Raw genomic sequence first — 18,413 nt, forward strand, 5'->3', positions numbered from 1 at the left:
TAGGTCAGTAAACTTTTGGAGAGGCTTATCTACGAGCAGCAACACCTACAAATGCAATAAATGGCTTCAAAAATGTGGATTATATCCTCTTGATCAAGATGTTTTTGATGATACGGATTTCGCTCCATCGTTGCCTACTGACAGGCCTCTCAATCATGTAGAATCTTCTAACGATTCAGAAACCTTGCCTGTTGACCCAGTTCCATCCACATCCTCAGATACGCCTAATGATGGTTCCATTATCATTCTTCCTGCAGCAATTTCTCCCCAGCCTAGTTCATCCTTCACAGTAAATCTGGAACTGACTCTGCTGTATGTTTCACTGAGACACATTTTAATTAATCGAACTAGTTTCTTGGAAATACCAAATTCAATAAGAATATCATATAATACTTCCCTCTTAACCGAGTCATATGCCTTTTTGATATCTATGAATAACTGATGTACTGTACCCTTATACTCCCATTTTTTCTCTATTATCTGTCGAATACAAAAAATCTGATCAATAGTCGATCTATTACACCGAAAACCGCACTGATGATCCCCAATAATTTCATCTACGTACGGAGTTAATCTCCTCAAAAGAATATTGGACAAAATTTTGTACGACGTCAACAAAAGTGATATTCCTCGAAAGTTACCACAGTTGGTTTTGTCCCCCTTTTTAAAAATAGGTACAATTATGGACTCCTTCCATTCTTCTGGTACAATTTCCTTTTCCCAAATAGCAAGTACAAGTTTATAAATTTCGCTATATAATGCACTTCCACCCTCTTGTATTAATTCTGCTGGAATTTGATCGATACCTGGAGACGTGTACTTTTTCAGATTTTCTATCGCAATTTCGACTTATTAAAGCGTGGGTTCAGGTATAAAGGGCTCAGCAGTTTGTATTTCAATTTCGTCCCGATGATTTCTATTTGGCCTATGTACATTTAGTAGTTGCGCAAAATAGTTTTTCCATCTGTTTAGGATTGATGGAGAGTCTGCAAGCAAGTCACCATTCCCATCCTTGATCACGTTTACCCTTGGCTGATATCCGTTCTTAAATTCCTTTTTACCCTTATATAAATGTCGAATGTCTTTATTTTTACTATTTGTTTCTACCTCATTCAGTTTTTCCTTCAAGTAACCTCACTTTTTATTCCTAAGTGTACGACTTGCTTCCCGTCTTTCATTGAAATAATTATCTCTCTTCTCCTCAACTGGATCCTGTAAAAATTTCAATTTTGCCTGTTTCCTTCATCAATAATGCAACAATCTTCATCAAACCACGGTTTCTTTTTCTTAGTTTCATAATAACCTATGCTCTGTTCAGCTGCAATTTTGATACTATCTCTGATATTTTCCCACACGCTATTAACATCTAGATCTTTCTCAACTTCATCGGAACTTTCTAAAGTGGCAAACATTTTCGAAATTTCGACCTGATAATTTTGCTTAGTTTTCTCGACCTTTAATTTCAAAATATTGAATTTAGTAGTATTAACTTGTTGCTCTACTCGCTTGGCTACTGATAATCTTTCTCTTAATTCTCCAATCACCAAATTATGGTCAGAATTACAGTCTGCACCCCTGAAAGTTCGAATATCTACTATATTAGTATGTCTCCGTTTATCTATCAAGATTTGATCTATTTGGTTGTGTGTCAATCCATCTGGAGAAGTCCAAGTATATTTATGTATATCCTTATGGGGGAATGTTGTACTTTTGACAATTAAATTTTTCGATGTGGCAAAGTTGACTAATCTAACTCCATTGTCACTACTAATTGCGTGTAGGCTCTCTTTTCCAATAGTTGGTCTAAAAATATCCTCCCGTCCTACTTTAGCGTTGAAATCCCCCAATAAAATTTTCATGTGATATCTAGGGAACTGATCATAAGTATGTTCCAATTCCTCATAGAAGCTATTCTTTATATGGTCGTCTTTCTCTTCTGTAGGGACGTGAGCATTTATAACTATGATGTCGTACCATCTACCCTTAAGTACTAAATATGATAATCTGTCACTGATAAATTCCACCTTTTTTACTGCTGATTTTATTCTTTTATGAACAAAGAATCCTGTTCCTAATTGGTGATTATTGTTTCCTTCCCCATAATACAACAAGTAATCTCCTATTTGTGATATGCCATTCCCATCTAACCTATCCTCTTGTACTCCCACGAAGTCTATTCTATATCTAGCTAGTTCTTTTGCTACTAATGTTATTCCTCCTGTTCTATAAAGACTAGTTACGTTCCAAGTGCCAAATCTCAAAACCTTATTCCTTTGCTGTGGTCGTGCCAGAGAATCAGTCCTATTCCGAGGCTTATTGTAGGGATTCGTAACAAGCTGTTTTTTACGGTGATGGGTTGTTAGCCCTTCGCCCAACCCCCAAGCTGGAGGACCACCCCTTATCGGCTGTCTACGACTGCTTATTCAATATATTCGCAGCTACCCTCCATATCTGGAGCCGTCTCCTCTATCCGCAACCTGAGGACGCGCCATGCTGTGGTGATAGGGACTCACAATACATGGATATATTGAACATACATTAAAAATATTTTGGAGGAATTTGAATGATTTGAATTTTTCACACCAACGTGAAGCTTTAAAACGTGTGTTTGTCAAAACTCTTTAGATCGAATGATTTAGCTAATGGTTACATACTATTGTTTCACTGAAGCACGCAGCTTATTTCCGAACAGGCTGCATAGAACCTCTCGTTTCTCCATCTTCTTTTATGTCTTACGTTCACTATCACTCATTTTGTATCAATATCACGATACAAAAGAAGTTGTAAAGTTTACAAGAATTCTAAGAACGAATAGGTTACTGTAAATGGCACAGATATTCACTAGCGGTAAAACTGAAAACGTTGCTTGGTAACAGCACATGGCCCATTAGGCCTATATAATATGGAAACAGTGATGCTTCTTGAGGCTAGTTACGTCTTTAGTCACGATTTGGAACTACTTCCAGAACTATTTTTTAGTTGGCTTGTTGTATATTTAAATAAGTTTAAATAATACAATTTCAATTTACGCGCAATGTTCAAACCGTACAGAGGTGAGCCTGCCTTGAGACAAATAAAACATAGGTTGCAGCCGCTAAATTACTCTGGAAGGAACATCCATTCAAATAAATAGAGGAAAACATAGAGACGGACATTTGAAAGAGATCTTACCTCAATCATGCTCTCGGGGACTGGATTGCTCTACATGAAGCTTATTATATGTTTTTCCAATAATCATAAATGTTTTAAAAAATAAGCTCAAGACTTTTACTACTGGATGCTAATGTAATATACTAGCTAATTGTTGGATTTTTAGTTATACGCCTATTGAGTGCGCAGTGGTTATAGTGGAAGTGTTATAGTTATAGTTATAGTTATAGTTATAGTTATAGAGTGTGTGATGTGTGTTGTAGTAAATGTGCAGTAAGCTACACAGCCTGTTCAGTAAGATTTAGTATCTAAGTAATGAGTGCAGGTAATGTGTAATGATTATAGACACTATAGAGAATGTTGAAAATATTATTCATATTAGAATTAGAATTCGGAGGATAATGAGAACTACATATAAACTAAACAATCAGATAAAATAACATCGCAATTTAAATATTAACACACTGTCATTCATTCATTCATTCATTCATTCATTCATTCATTCATTCATTCATTCATTCATTCATTCAATCATTCATTCATTCATTCTTTCACTCACTCATTAATTCATTCATTCATTTCAAATAAGATAATAGTTTTCCAGCGGTAACATTAATAGTAAGAAGTGTATATTGACGAGCTTCAACAGCAACTTCGTATGTAAAAATATGAACGAAATAAGATTTCACCTGGTTCTTATCAAAGAAATTTTCTCGAATCTTCTGTACACATATCGTAAGTGAAAGTAATGATATAAGCAAGAGAACAAGAGACTTAAATATCCTTTTATGCCAGATATTTATTAGTATTTTTCTTTAAATATTCAATTGTTTTTTCGTTCTCCTGTAAAATTGAAATTTTTGACACCCCGAGATTGATGTATAACATCAACGATAATGTAGTAAAACATATCTCATTCTAGGTGTTTAATTATATATTCTCTTGTTGGTTCTTTTAAGTGGTTAGGCACAGCTTACAGCAGTAAAATTTTGGTAACATTCAACTTTTTTTCCTCCATTACTGTACCTTGTACAATAATGAAAATTGGTATGTGTAAAACACTGTCCTTCTGCTATATGAAAAAAAAATATTTTTACGATTTAAAAAGAATTATTTACATTTTTTTTTCAAAAGTCTGTTCACTATGCATTGATGAAGCGTTTCCCACATAACTCAAAAACTATCCAACATTCTGTGATGAAATGTTTTGTGTGTATTTATGCATGTCGTTTCTACAATATGTTGCAAGATCACTTCTCTATCTTTGATAGTTTGTCTGATAAAAAATAAATACAATTGAAAAGTGGTTAAATATCAGTACTTCCTTATAACACAAAATAAAAAAAAATATTTATTAAGGAATGTAGTTGAAAGAGCATGATATTGTAAAAATGAGTTTCAGCAATAAAATAAAAGCGAAAAAAAAACATGAAAGAATTACCAAGTTCATAAGTTATGAGGAAAAAGCTTCATCACTGCACTGTGAACTGCCATCATTCTGAATTTTGAAAAAAAAATATATTTATATATATATATATATATATATATATATAAATTTTTTTTTGAATCGTAAAAACATTTTTTTTTCATATAGCAAAAGGACAGTTTTTTACAGATACTTATTTTCATTATTGTGCATTACACAGTATTGCAGGAAAAAATATTGAATATTTCCAAAATTTTTACTGCTGTAAGCTATACCTAACCCCTTAACTGCTGTCCTTGACTTGTATTTGTTTAATTCTAAAGTTTTTGTGTCAGAATACCTTGTCTTTATATATCGTTATACTTCCTGTAACTACCATCGGGTGAAAACTCATTTGTAGTTAATATATATTCATTCATTCGCTCCTTCGTTGTTTCGTTCTTTCGTTCGCTCGTTAGTTAGTTCGTTCATTCGTTTACTAATTAATTAATTAATACATATAGTGCGAAGCTAATACGAAGACGGGATGAAGAAATTGGAATCTCTCTCTTACAAATAATTTTTCAGTAGGGCTTTTATGAAACTATTAAAAATAAATGTTTGCTTTCCACTCCCTATATAAGTAGTCGTTTTTAGTCAACTGTCCGAAGATAGGTTTGAACCTCATAATTGACACCCATAAGACAACACTCATGGGGCAACGAAGCCAGGAGATAATGGGATAGGGTGGCCAGTTCCTTTCACTATTTCCGAAACTAATATAGTAAATAATATAAATCAAATTATACATCTTAATTACACAACTTTAACACTGTATCACAACCACACAGGCGTATACAAACTCAAATATAACACCTGCGACAACTTCTACATAGGGCAGACAGGCAAATCATTTCAAACACGTGTTAAATTATTATGTTACCTGTTAACATGTTTCGACCTATCATTTGTCATCTTCAGAACTGGTCGTTGCTGGTCTTGGCGCCTTTTGTTTTCTTTCCTGTGGGGGTGTGTTTGTGTATAATGTGGAGTCAAAAAGTGTGTGTGTTCTGAAATTGAGTTGTGTTGAGAATTTCGTTTGGATGTGTTTTTATGTGTCTGTATATTTCGTATTGTTCTAGTGTGTTTAGTTTCTGGCTTTTTGGTTGAATGTGTAAAATTTCCATGTCTGTGTTGGTGTCTCTGTATGTGTGGTTAGCATTTGTGATGTGTTCTGGATATGTGGAAGTGTTTTGTAATTTTGTTTTGGCTGTGATGTGTTCTTTTTAACGTGTTTGAAATTATCTGCCTGTCTGTCCTATATAGAAGTTGTTGCAGGTGTTACATTTGAGTTTGTATACGCCTATGTGGTTGTCTTTGTTTGTTTGTGTTTTACGTCTGGTGAGATGTTTTTGTAGAGTATTATTTGTTCGCTATGTGATGTAACTTAATTTCTTGAATGAGGTTGCAATCTTGTGTGTGTTTTTGTTTTCGTATGTTAGTGTGATGTATTTTTTGTGTTCTTGTGTTTGTGTTGTATTCTTATGTTTTTTGTGATTATGTTTTGTCTTTCGTATTATGTTGTCTATTATGTTGGGGTTGCATCCATATGTTGATTACAAAGAAGAACTAAACACAATCAAATACATAGCACAAGAAAACGGATACAACCCCAACATAATAGACAACATAACACGAAAGACAAAACATAATCACATAAAATATAAGAATACAACACCAACACAAGAACACAAAAATACATCACACTAACATACGAAAACAAAAACACACACAAGATTGTAACCTCATTCAAGAAATTAAGTTACATCACATGGAAAACAAATAATACTCTACAAAAACATCTCAACAGACATACAACACAAACAAACAAATACAACCACACAGGCGTATACAAACTCAAATATAACACCTGCAACAACTTCTACATAGGGCAGACAGGCAAATCATTTCAAACACGTTACAAAGAACACATCATAGCCATGACAAAATTACAAAACGATTTCACATAGCCTATGCAGAACACATCACAAATGCTTACCACACATACAGAGACATCAAAACAGACATGGAAATTCTATACAGCCAATCAAAATGCCAGAAACTAAACACATTAGAACAATACGATATATACAGAGACACAAAAACACATCCAAACGAAATTCTCAACACACAACTCAATTTCAGAACACACACACTCTTTGACTCCAAGTTACACTACACAAACACATCCCCACAGGAAAGAAAACAAAAGGCGCCAAGACCAGCAACGACCAGTTCTGAAGATAACCAATAACAGGTCGAAACATGTTAACAGGTAACAAAAATTTAACACGTGAAAAATATATAATACGTTTTCCAAAGTAAATTAAATTATTCGCAAGTTTTTTAGAAAAAGCTGCATGGGGACGTCCATGGTGGTACAGAATAAAATTTTCAGAATGATACATAACAGTAAAAATGAGTAAAAATGCATAGAAAAAAAATCAGTTCAGACACATGGTTACAATATTTTCACAACATGTTTGGCCCAACGTATCCAATATACACACTTTAAAAAAATTGTATCACGACATTATCAAAGTAAATTTTTTAAATTATACCCAAATTTTATTATTTATCTCAGAAACGAATTGCATATTATTCTCGCAATGATGCTTTTAAGAGTTAAGAAAGAGTCAGTAACCTCAGTTAGTAGTTTTAATCTCATGGAAATTCAAATTCCTACCATATCATCATTGGCCTTCCCAACTCTCTGTTAACTTCGAAGCGATATAGTGAAATCTGTTTTGAGTTACAACTATTTTCCATTGTCTGAACAGGACATTTTTTTTATTATGTCTATAGCTTAGTATTCTATTTTATTCAGTAATTGGAATAAGAAACGTAATTTAATGATGTCTTCATAGAGCTCTCAACATAAAAGAATATCCCTTATGCGTCTCAAACCTTATTTTCTCAAGCTTCATTTTTTGTTCTTTATTTAGGTGAGAGTTAAAATTCAAAATTCTGTTGCATATTGTACCATTGGCATTTCAAGAATTTTTGGAATTTGAAGTAAAACGTTGAATTTCTTTAAATAGCACGGGTTCGATTATGCGCAATGTTTAAAAGGTACAGATGTGAGTCTGGTTGGAGACAAATAAAAAAAAAGGTTGCAGCTACAAAATTGCTCTTCGAAGAAACAACTATTCAAATAAATTAAGAGGAAGAACATAGGGGACGGACAACTGAAGAGTTCTTTCTCAATCGTGCTGGAACAAAATAAGACCTCACTTGATTGTCATCAAAGAATTTTTTTCGAATCTTCTGCAAACAAAGCGCATGTCATAGCATGGATATAAACATCAGAAGAGGATACTTAAATATCCTTTCATGCCAGACATTTGTTGGTTTTTTTTTTTAAGATATTCAAGTGTTCTTTTTCGCTCTCGCCTACTGTAATATTGAAATTTTTTATATACGAGCTTGGTGTTCAACAACAACAACAACGATATAGTAGTATAACATATCTCATTACAGGCGTTTGACTTTATTCTCTAGGTAGTTCACTTGTCTGCTCTCCTTGACTTGTTGTGTTTCTGTAATTATTCTTTATTTCTTCTGTCAGAATGTCTTGTCTTCATATGTCGTTATTCTTCCTGTAACTCCCACGGGGTGACAACCCATTTGTAGTTAATAAATATTCATTCATTCATTCATTCTTTCATTCATTCATTCATTCTTTCATTTGTTCATCCGGTCAATCGTTCATTCATTCTTTCATTCATGCATACGTTGTGAAGCTAATAATGAAGGCGGGTTGTGGGAAAACAAAATCTAACTCTTGCAAATAATTTTTGAGTAGGACATTTTTGAGACTAAAAAATGTATGCTTTATTCTCCACTTCCTATAAGATGTAGTCGCTCTTTAGTCAACTTCCAAAAACAAGTTTTAACCCACACTTATTAGGCAACTAAGCCATGACATAATGGGTGGGGTGTCAAGTTACTCCCACCATATATGCCAGGACTAAAATAATAATAAAGAAGAAATATTAAATTATTGGCAACGGTTGAGAAAAAAGCTGCGGAGGGGCTTGTATAGTGCATAGAATAAAATTTTCAGGCTGATACATTACAGCAAAATTTAGTAAAAAATGAAATCAGTTCAGACACATAGTAGCAGTATTTTCAAAACATGTTTCGCTCAACATATACAATATATGCAATTAACCGAAATTCTATCACAACATTATCAGAGTTAATGTTTCAAATAGTACCCAAATTTTATTTTTATCTCAGAAACGAATTGCATATTATTCTTGCAGTCATTCTTTCTAAGAGTTAAGAAAGAGTCAATGGCCTCAGTCAGTATTTTTAATCTCATGGGGATTCAAAAGTGTCAAAATATCATCACTGGCCTTCTCAACTCTTTCTTAACTCTGAACTAATGTAGTGAAATCTGTTTTGAGATGCAACTATTTTCCATTGTCAGAACATGACATTTTTAGTTCTGGCTAAATCTTAGTGTTCAACTGTATTCAGTAATTTAAATAACAAACGTTACTTTTCTGATGTCTTTATTGAGTTTCCTGGATTTAAAATAGTGTATATGTTATGCGTCTGAAATCAAAATTGTTGAAGCAGCATTGTTTATTTTTGTTTGGGGGGGAGTTTAAAATCCAAAATTCTGTTGCATATTGTCGCATTGGGAATGCAAGAATGTTTGGAACTTGAAATAAAATGATATTTCTTTTCATATCTGTATTTATATTCCCTGCAATTAACTGCAATTTAAAGCTCCAACTTGCTGGGAAATATCCAATTAACGCACTATAATTTGAAAGGTATAGTATATGTATAAAACAACCATTAACAGAATTTTAAGGAATTTGAATGATTTCAATTTTTCACAGTAACATGAATCTTTAAAACGCGGGTTTGTCAAAACTCTAAAATAATTTTGAGTTGTTTGCGTTTTGAAGGGAGCCGTCGAAATTACATTGCTTAGATCGAATGATTTACCTAATAGTTATATACTAATATGTTCTCTACGTTTTCACTGAAGCACCCAGTTTTTTCTGAACAGACTGCATAGAATCGTTTCAATTCCTAATCTTCTTTTATGCCTCACGTTCATCATCACTCATTTTGTAACAATATCTCGATACAAAAGAAACTGTAATGTTTACAAGAATTCTGAGAGCGAAGAGGTTTACTATAAATGGCACAGAGATTCACTGGCAGTAAAACTGAAAACGTTCCCTGGTAACAGCACATAGGCCAATAGGGCTATATTTGGAAACAGTGATGCTCCTTGAGGCTAGTTATGTCTTTAAACACGATTTGTAACTATTTCCAAGTCCAATGTTAGTTGGCCGGTTGTATATTTAAATACATTTAAATAATAAATTATGCGCAATGTTCAAAACGTACAGAGGTTATTCTGCCTTGAGATAAATAAAAGATAGGTTGCAACCGCCAAATTACTCTGCAAGGAACATCCATTCAAGTAAATTGAGAGAAAGAACACATAGTTGACGGACATTTGATAAAGATATTTCCGCAATCATGCTTTCGGGGACTGGTATGCTTTATCTGAAGACGTATTATATGCTTTTCCAATAATCTTAAATGTTTTCAAAAATAGGCACAAGACCTTAACTAATAGATGCTAATGTAAGACACTAGCTAGTTGTTGGATTTGTAGTTATATTGAGTGCGCAGTGGTTAGGTTAAGGTTGCTATCAATGGGCCGGTTCCTTCGATGGGCAGGCTCGATTTATCCATAGATATTGACAATAGGCACACTCTGGTGGCTGTTTAGTGTACTTCGGGTTGCCAGAGTGTCGCCATATTAGTTGTGAGTTGCTCGACGCAGACACAAAGCAGCAGTGAAAGAAGGTAAGATTTTCACGTTTTTCTTCTAATTTACTAATGTAATGAAGGAAGCATTTCTGTCAAATATTAACCCTTTATAAATTTCTACAAATAGTGTCTGAAAGTACGATGAATTCTCGTTATTTAGTCATATTTACATTATAAATTTGTTACTGTGGACGGAGACAGGGTCATGTTAAACGATGCAGTGCTAGTTGCCTTCAATGAGCCAATCCGAGTTGCCATGAATGGGCTAGTGGCCCAATGATAGAAACCGTACCCGCACGCACTTTCGTAACTACTGTTTCGAATTGGTTAATAAAGAGCCGTGCTAGCTGATTTAATACGTGTATAATGTAAACTAATGATTAGTTATAAATGCATATATTATAAATATGTATGTTTTCTTTCCTAGATGCCGTCAAAAATGAAATATGGTCAGTGGCAGGAAGAAGATATGAGTCGTGCTTTAGCTGCAGTACGAAATGGTGACATGGGTGTCAATGAGGCTGCCAGAACATATAGTGTGCCCAGGGTAACGTTACAAAGACTTTTAGTGGGCAAGAATTGTTTTGCTTTTGAACATAAAAAAAGAATTATAGATAGCATAGTTAATCGTCCCGCAGAAGTGTAAAATAAACTTGATGCTCATGTTCTCAAACGTGAGGAATTTATATTGGTATTCAAGGGAACTGCGTTTGCTAGCTTTTGGTATAGCAGAAAGAAACAAAATCCATCATATATTCAGTAAAGAAAAGAGAATCGCCGGAAAGAAATGGTATTATGCATTTATGAAGAGACATCCAGAACTTAACTTCCGTTAAACAGAGTCGACCTCTTTTGCTCGAGCTAAGGGGTTTAATAAAGAAAACATGTCATTTTTGACACCTTTCAGAAAATTGTTGATGAAAACCAGCTCGATTCAACGCGAGTATTCAATGTAGATGAGACTGGTTTATCAACTGTTTAAAATAAACCTGGAAAGGTGAAAGAGCAGTAGGTTCGACAGTCAGTGGAGAAAGAAGTTCCGCTACTACTCCAGTTTGCTGCACAAGTGCTGCGTGTCAGCATGTCCCACCACAGATCATCTACAAACGTTTTCGTTGAGCTCCACCGGGAACAAATTTTGCTCATAATTCTGAAAGTGGATACGTTAACAAAGATGTATTTGTGAGGTGGTTAAGGCATTTCATCGACACTGTCCGTCCTTCAAAGGAAAGAGAAGTCTTGCTCCTTCTCGATAGAATTCAACTCACACCTGAAATCTCGATGCTCTAGATATTGCTCGAGAGAATGAAGTCATCATGCTGGCACTTCTAGGACACATTACTCATAGATTTCAGCCACTGGATGTGTCGTTTTTTAACCATTTGAGTAGGCAAACCTGAAGTTGTTACCCAATTTCACATTCCACGATTGTCTGGTAAAGCGTATGGACTGGCGGCAACAATAGGGACTGCAGTGAATGGATTGCAAAAACCTGAGTTTGGCCAGTCAACAGGGATGTCTTCCATGATTGCCATTTTGTGGCAGTGATGCAGTTTGAAATAGTTGATGTTCCCGTTATGCAAGCGTCTACAATTGAGCCTGTCAATGAGGAAATTCCAGAACCAAATAAGCCTAATACCGTGATTCCAGAAAAAGGAGCAGCAGCATCTGGAAGTCAAGATAGTGTAGAATCTCTTCCAGCTAATGCAGCAACATTGGCACCAAAATTGCAAGTTTCCTTGTGTGAAATCTCTCCTATACGAAACAATATTTCTCTCGGAAGAAGTGCAAATAAAGCTCAGAAAATGCTAGTGATCACGAGTAGTCCGTACAAGGAGAGACTGGAAGAGGTAAAGAGCAAACAACTAAAAGGAGAAGTTTTGAAAATTCTGGACCGGAGAAGTCAGCTCAAACCAAACTCTCGTATTCTTCAAATGGTTCAACGAGGTGTGATTCTAGCAAGGAGTCATGGTATTGTGGCATCTGTTGCAATGACATAAAAGAATAAATATATGATTCATTGTCTGTCATGTAACGAGTGGGTTCATGAGTATTGTGCTGGTGTTACAAAAGGAGCCAAAGTGTTTTATTGCGAAAACTGTGACTAAAGTGTGACAATATGTTATAAAAGTTTGGTTTGTCTCATCTTAGCTGCAATAAACAATCTGAATTCATGGTTTTCACTGCACGTTCTTTTTTTAAGTTTTTCTTTTTTTTTTTAGTTTTTATTTGGTCAGCCAAAGAGAGAAGAAGGATAGAGTTTATTGACTTAACAATAAGTAATGGTATTTATAGTCTAGTACTTAAATTGTTTTGATAAGTTTTGTTTTCAGTGTATATAAATTGTTTGCTTGATTAGACCTTAAACTTTGGTTATTTTGAAATGTTTTAGTTCTATTTAATTACAGTATAGAACAAATAGGGTCTAAAGTGTTTTCTTTTTATTTCTGTAAGATCGTAAATCATTTGAGATAGAAATGCTGGAGGTCTTAGCCTGATTACAAACTAACAATGAATATTTCATTTTCTTGTGTTAATGAAATATCTGAAAATATTTTATCTGCCCTAGTGGTCTTGTTTGGGTTCGAATACACGTTCTGTGGTTCCACATGCCAACACAATACACCTATTAATCCCGAAGATATGGTGTGTAGGCATTTATTTAGATGTGGGTTGTTATTTAACAATATTATTCTGCAGCCCATTCATGGAAACTACCTGGCCCAATGAAGGAAACGAGTCTCCTTCATTGGACCGATGATGCTTATTTTTATTTTCTAAATATTTCATTAACATCGAATATTTATAACTTCTATTTGTAGCGTATTGAAATACAGAAGATAATATTTTAGTTTGCTTGAAAAAGGAAATAAATATTACTTTATCTGAGGATATTATATGAGATTTATTTTAAGTGGCCCATTGATAGCAATCTTACCCTATAGTGGAAGTGCAGTGAGATATAGAGTGTGTGGAAATTGTTGTATTAAATCTGCAGTAAGATACACAGCCAGTTCAGAAAGTTTTTGTACCCGAGTAATGAGTGAAGTAATTAATGTGTACTGATTATAGACAGTACAGAGAATACAGAAAATATTATTCATATTAGAATTAGAATTCGGAGGATGATGAGCACTACATCGAAACAAAATAATCTGGTGAAATAACATCGCAATATTAATATTAACACTTTGTCGTTGTCATTCATTCACTGTTTCACTCTCTCACTAATTAATTAATTCATTCATTCATTTTAAATAACATAATAGTTTTACAGTGATAATATTAATAGTGAAAAGCGTATATTGACGATTTTGAACAGCAAGTTCGTATGCAAAAATGTGAACGAAATAAGACTTCACTTGAATCTCATCAAAGAAATTTTTTGGAATCTTCTGTAAAGACATCGCAAGTCAAAGGACTCATATAAGCATGAGAACAAGGGAGATTTGTTAGTTTTTTTAAGGATATTCAATTGTTTCTTCGCTCTCCTGCAAAATTGAAAATTTTGAAATATTAGATTGTTATTCAACACAAACGATAAAATACTAAAACATGTCTCATTCCAGGCGTTTAATTACATATTCTCTTGTTAGTTCTCTTAACTGCTGTTCTTTACTTCTTGTGTTCCTGTACTTCTTTAGTTTTTCTATCACACTATTTTGTCTTCATATATCGTTACTTTTCCTGTAACTACCAAAGGGTGAAAACTCATTTATAGTGAATAAATATTCGTTCGTTAGTTCGTTCGTTCGTTCATTCATTCGTTTATTAATTCATCAATTGATTCATATAGTGTGAAGCTAATACGAAGACAGGACGTAAGAAAATAAAATCTATCTCTTGAAATAATATTTCAGCACGAAATTTTTTAGACTATAGTCGTCTTTTAGTGAACTGTACGAAGACAAGTTTTAACCTCATAAGTGACACCAATAACACAACACCGATGGGGCAACGAAGCCAGGAGATAATGGAATAGAGTGACTAGCTCCTTTCCCCCTTTCCGTAATTACAATAGTAAATAATATAACTTAAAATATTGCAAAGTATTTAGAAAAAAAGCTGCATAGGGACGTCTGAGGTGGTATAGAATAGAATTTTCAGAGTGATACATAACACCAAAAATAAGTAAAAATGCATAGAATAAAATCAGTTGAGATACAAGGTTTCAGTATTTTCAGAACATGTTTGACCCAACATTTCCAATACATATAATTAACCAAAATTCTATCACAACTTTATCAAAGATAAAGTTTTAAATTATACTCAAATTTTATTATTTATCTCAGAAACGAATTGCATATTATTCTCGCACTGATGCTTTTAAGAGTTAAGAAAGAGTCGGTGGCCTCAGTCAGTATTTTTAATCTCATGGAGATTCAAAGACTTTACCATATCATCATTGGCCTTCCCAACTCTCTGTTAACTCAGAAGTGATAGTGAAATCTGTTTTGAGATGCAACTACCGTATCTTCCATTGTCTGAACATGCAGCTTCAATCATTGAAATAACAAACGTAATTTTTCTCATATCTTCATTGAGTTTTGTACATAAAAGAATATCCGTTATGCGTCTGAAACCTTATTTTCTCAAGCTTCATTGTCTCTTCTCTTATTAAGGTGGGAGATAAAATCCAAAATTCTGTTGCATAATGTACCATTGGGATTGCAAAAATGTTTGGAATTTGAAGTAAAATGTTTATATTTCTTTTCATATATAGGCCTACTTTAAATAACACGAATTCGATTATACTCAATATTCAAAGAATACAGAGGTGAGACTGTCTGGAGACAAATAAGAAATAGGTTGCAGCCACCAAATTGCACTTCAAGGAGCGACCATTCAAATAAATTCAGGGAAAGAAGACAGAGAACGGATATTTGAAGGAGATCTTTCCCCAATCTTGCGCTCAGGGACTGAAATGGTCTACCCATAGGCTTAATGTAGGCTATTGCAATAGGTCCTAACCACAAATATGTTTTCAAAAATAAAATTAAGATCTATACTGATGGACTTTAATGTAATAAAATTGTCTCCATTTGTTGGATTTATAGTTACACTGAGTGCGCAGTGCGTAATATTGGAAGTGCAGTGAATTTTAGAGTGTGTGCAGTATGTTGTAGGACTAGTGAAAGTGCAGTTAGCTACAGAGCCTGTGCAGTAGATTTTAGTACTCGAGTAATGAGTAGGCCTACAGTTAATGTGTAGTGGCTAAAGAAAGAACCGAAAATGTTGAAAATATTATTCATATTAGAAATTAGAGTAATAATCTGAGGATGATGAGAACTACATCGAAACTAGACACTCTGGTAAAATAACTTCACAATTTAAATGTTAACAATATGAAATAGTCATTCGTTCATTCATTCATTCATTCATGCATATTAAACAAAAGTACTAGTTCTTCAGTGAAAACGTTAATAGTGAAAAGTGTATATCGACGTTGTTGAACAGGAACCTCGTATGTAAAAATATGAACAAAATGAAACTTCCCTTGATTGTCATCAAAAAAAAAATTGTCGAATCTTCTGCAAGCACAGCGCATGTCATGGCATGGATATAAACATTAGAAGAAGATACTTAAATATCATTTTATGCCAGAGATTTATTGGTGTATTTAACGATATTCAAATGTATTCTTTTTCGCACTAGCCTACTGTAATATTGAATTTTTTTAATACGCGATTGGTGTTCAACAACAACGATATTTATAGTACTAAAACATATTTCATTACAGGCGTTTGATTATGTTCTCTTATTAGTTCCCTTGTGTGCAGTCCTTGAATTGTTGTGTTTATGTAATTATTTGGCTTTTCTGTCAGAATGTCTTGTCTTTGCATATCGTTATTTTTCCTGTAACTATCACGGGGTGAGTAGTGAATAAAAATTCATTCCTTGGTTCTTTCATTCGTTCATTCTTTTATCCGTTCATTCGTTGATTCATCCTTTCATTCATACATAGTTTTCGAAGCTAATATGAAGGCGCGTCGTGAGGAAACAAAATCTAACTCTTGGACATAATTTTTCAATAGTACATTTTTTGAGACTATAAGAAATGCATGTTTTGTTTTCCACTCCCTAAAAGATGTAATTGTTCTTCAATCAACTGTTCGCAAACACGTTTTAAGCTCGAAAGTGACGCCAATAAGGCAACCCTCATGAGTCAAGTAAGCCAAGAGATAATGGGTTGGTGGAAAGTTATATATGTACAGTATATATGCCAGAAATAGAATAATAAAGAAGAAATATTTAATTATTTGCAAAATTTTAGAAAAGGAAAAAAGCTGCGAAGGTGCTTAATGGCGCATAGAACAGAATTTTTAGGATGATACATGAGAGGAAATTTGATAACAACACATAGAAGCAAAATCAGTTCAGTCGCACGGTTACAGAATTTTCAGAACATGTTTCGTCCATATATGCAATTAACCGAAATTTAATTACAACATTATTAATGTTCGTTTCAAATCCTACCCAAATTTTATTATTTATCTCAGAACCGATCTGCATAATAATCTTGCACTCATGCTTTTAAGAGTTAAGACAGAGTCAGTGGCCTCAGTCAGTATTTTTCTCATGGAGATTCAAAATGCTCTTATGTCATCATTGGCCTTCCCAACTCTCTGTTAACTCTGAACTGATATAGTGAAATCTGTTTTGAAAGGCAATTATTTTCCATTGTCATTACATGAAACCTTTAGTTTTATGCAAAGCTTAGTGTTCAATTTTATTCAAACATTTAAATAACAAACGTAATTAGTCTGATGTCTTCATTGAGTTTTATACATTAAAATAATACATCCGTTATACGTCTGAAATCTAAATTTTTGAAGCTTCATTGTTTGTTATTTTTGTTTGCGTATGAGTCTAAAATCCAGAGTTCTGTTGCTTATTTTAACTTAACATTGGGATTGCAAGGTTGTTTGGAATTTGAAGTAAAATGTTGATATTTTTTTTCATATCTCTAGACTGGGATGGCAAACATGATATGTGCACTTTTCATAATTTTACAGGAGAGCGATTTTAAACTTTTGAGTTAAATTTAAAAATACTTAGAATTAATATTGGAAACTAAGACAGTAGTATTTTAATAGACAATTTACTCGAGATGTTGAATTTAAATTTGGATTTGATATTTTTTTCAATCGACACTTTGAAATTTGAAATTTCAGAAGATAGCAAAACTTTAAATTTTACATAAAATAGTATAGACCTATTTCCTTCATCAACTCTGCGGAAAGACACGATGTTTGTAGATTATTATTATTATTATTATTATTATTATCATTATTATTATTATTATTATTATTATTATTATTATTAATTTATTAATGGATTTAAGGGAGGTGGGGTATGATGGTAGAGACTGGATTAATCTTGCTCAGGATAGGGACCGATGGCGGGCTTATGTGAGGGCGGAAATGAACCTCCGGATTCCTTAAAAGCCAGTAAGTGAGTATTATTAATAATTGGAACAAATGTAATCGTAATATTAAATAAAATGTTTTCTTTTGAGTGCACAAGAAATTAACTCAGAACTATATTAATTATTAATTTAAAGAAAAACGGTTTTGTTTAGAGAATAAGGCAGGAGTTGAATTACAATCACCTACAGTTTTTTCACTATTTCTGGTTTGTTTCCGCCGGCCACTGTCCTCTGATATTTCACCATCAAGTACAGCTGCAGTATGTGAAGTTCTCAATTATCTGTGGGGATCATAGCAATCCTCACCGATACGAGTAGGAGTCAGTGAGGCCCAGGAAGTCCCTTTATAGTTTCTAACTACGTTTTCGCGTTAAGTGGCTTTCATGTTTTCGATATATGTTAGTAAATTCTTTTATGAAGGTAATACTGTAGTTTCTCTCCTCACTATTTTTAGTTTTCGGATCATACTTTCCTCTACTGTCAGATATAATAAATACACATGGAGAAACCTTTTTCTTGTGTATAAGATTATTATTAATCTGACCTCTAGATTATAGGCCA

Source organism: Periplaneta americana, chromosome 1, assembly GCF_040183065.1.
Source record: "Periplaneta americana isolate PAMFEO1 chromosome 1, P.americana_PAMFEO1_priV1, whole genome shotgun sequence".
In the NCBI taxonomy this organism is placed as follows: Eukaryota; Metazoa; Arthropoda; class Insecta; order Blattodea; family Blattidae; genus Periplaneta; species Periplaneta americana.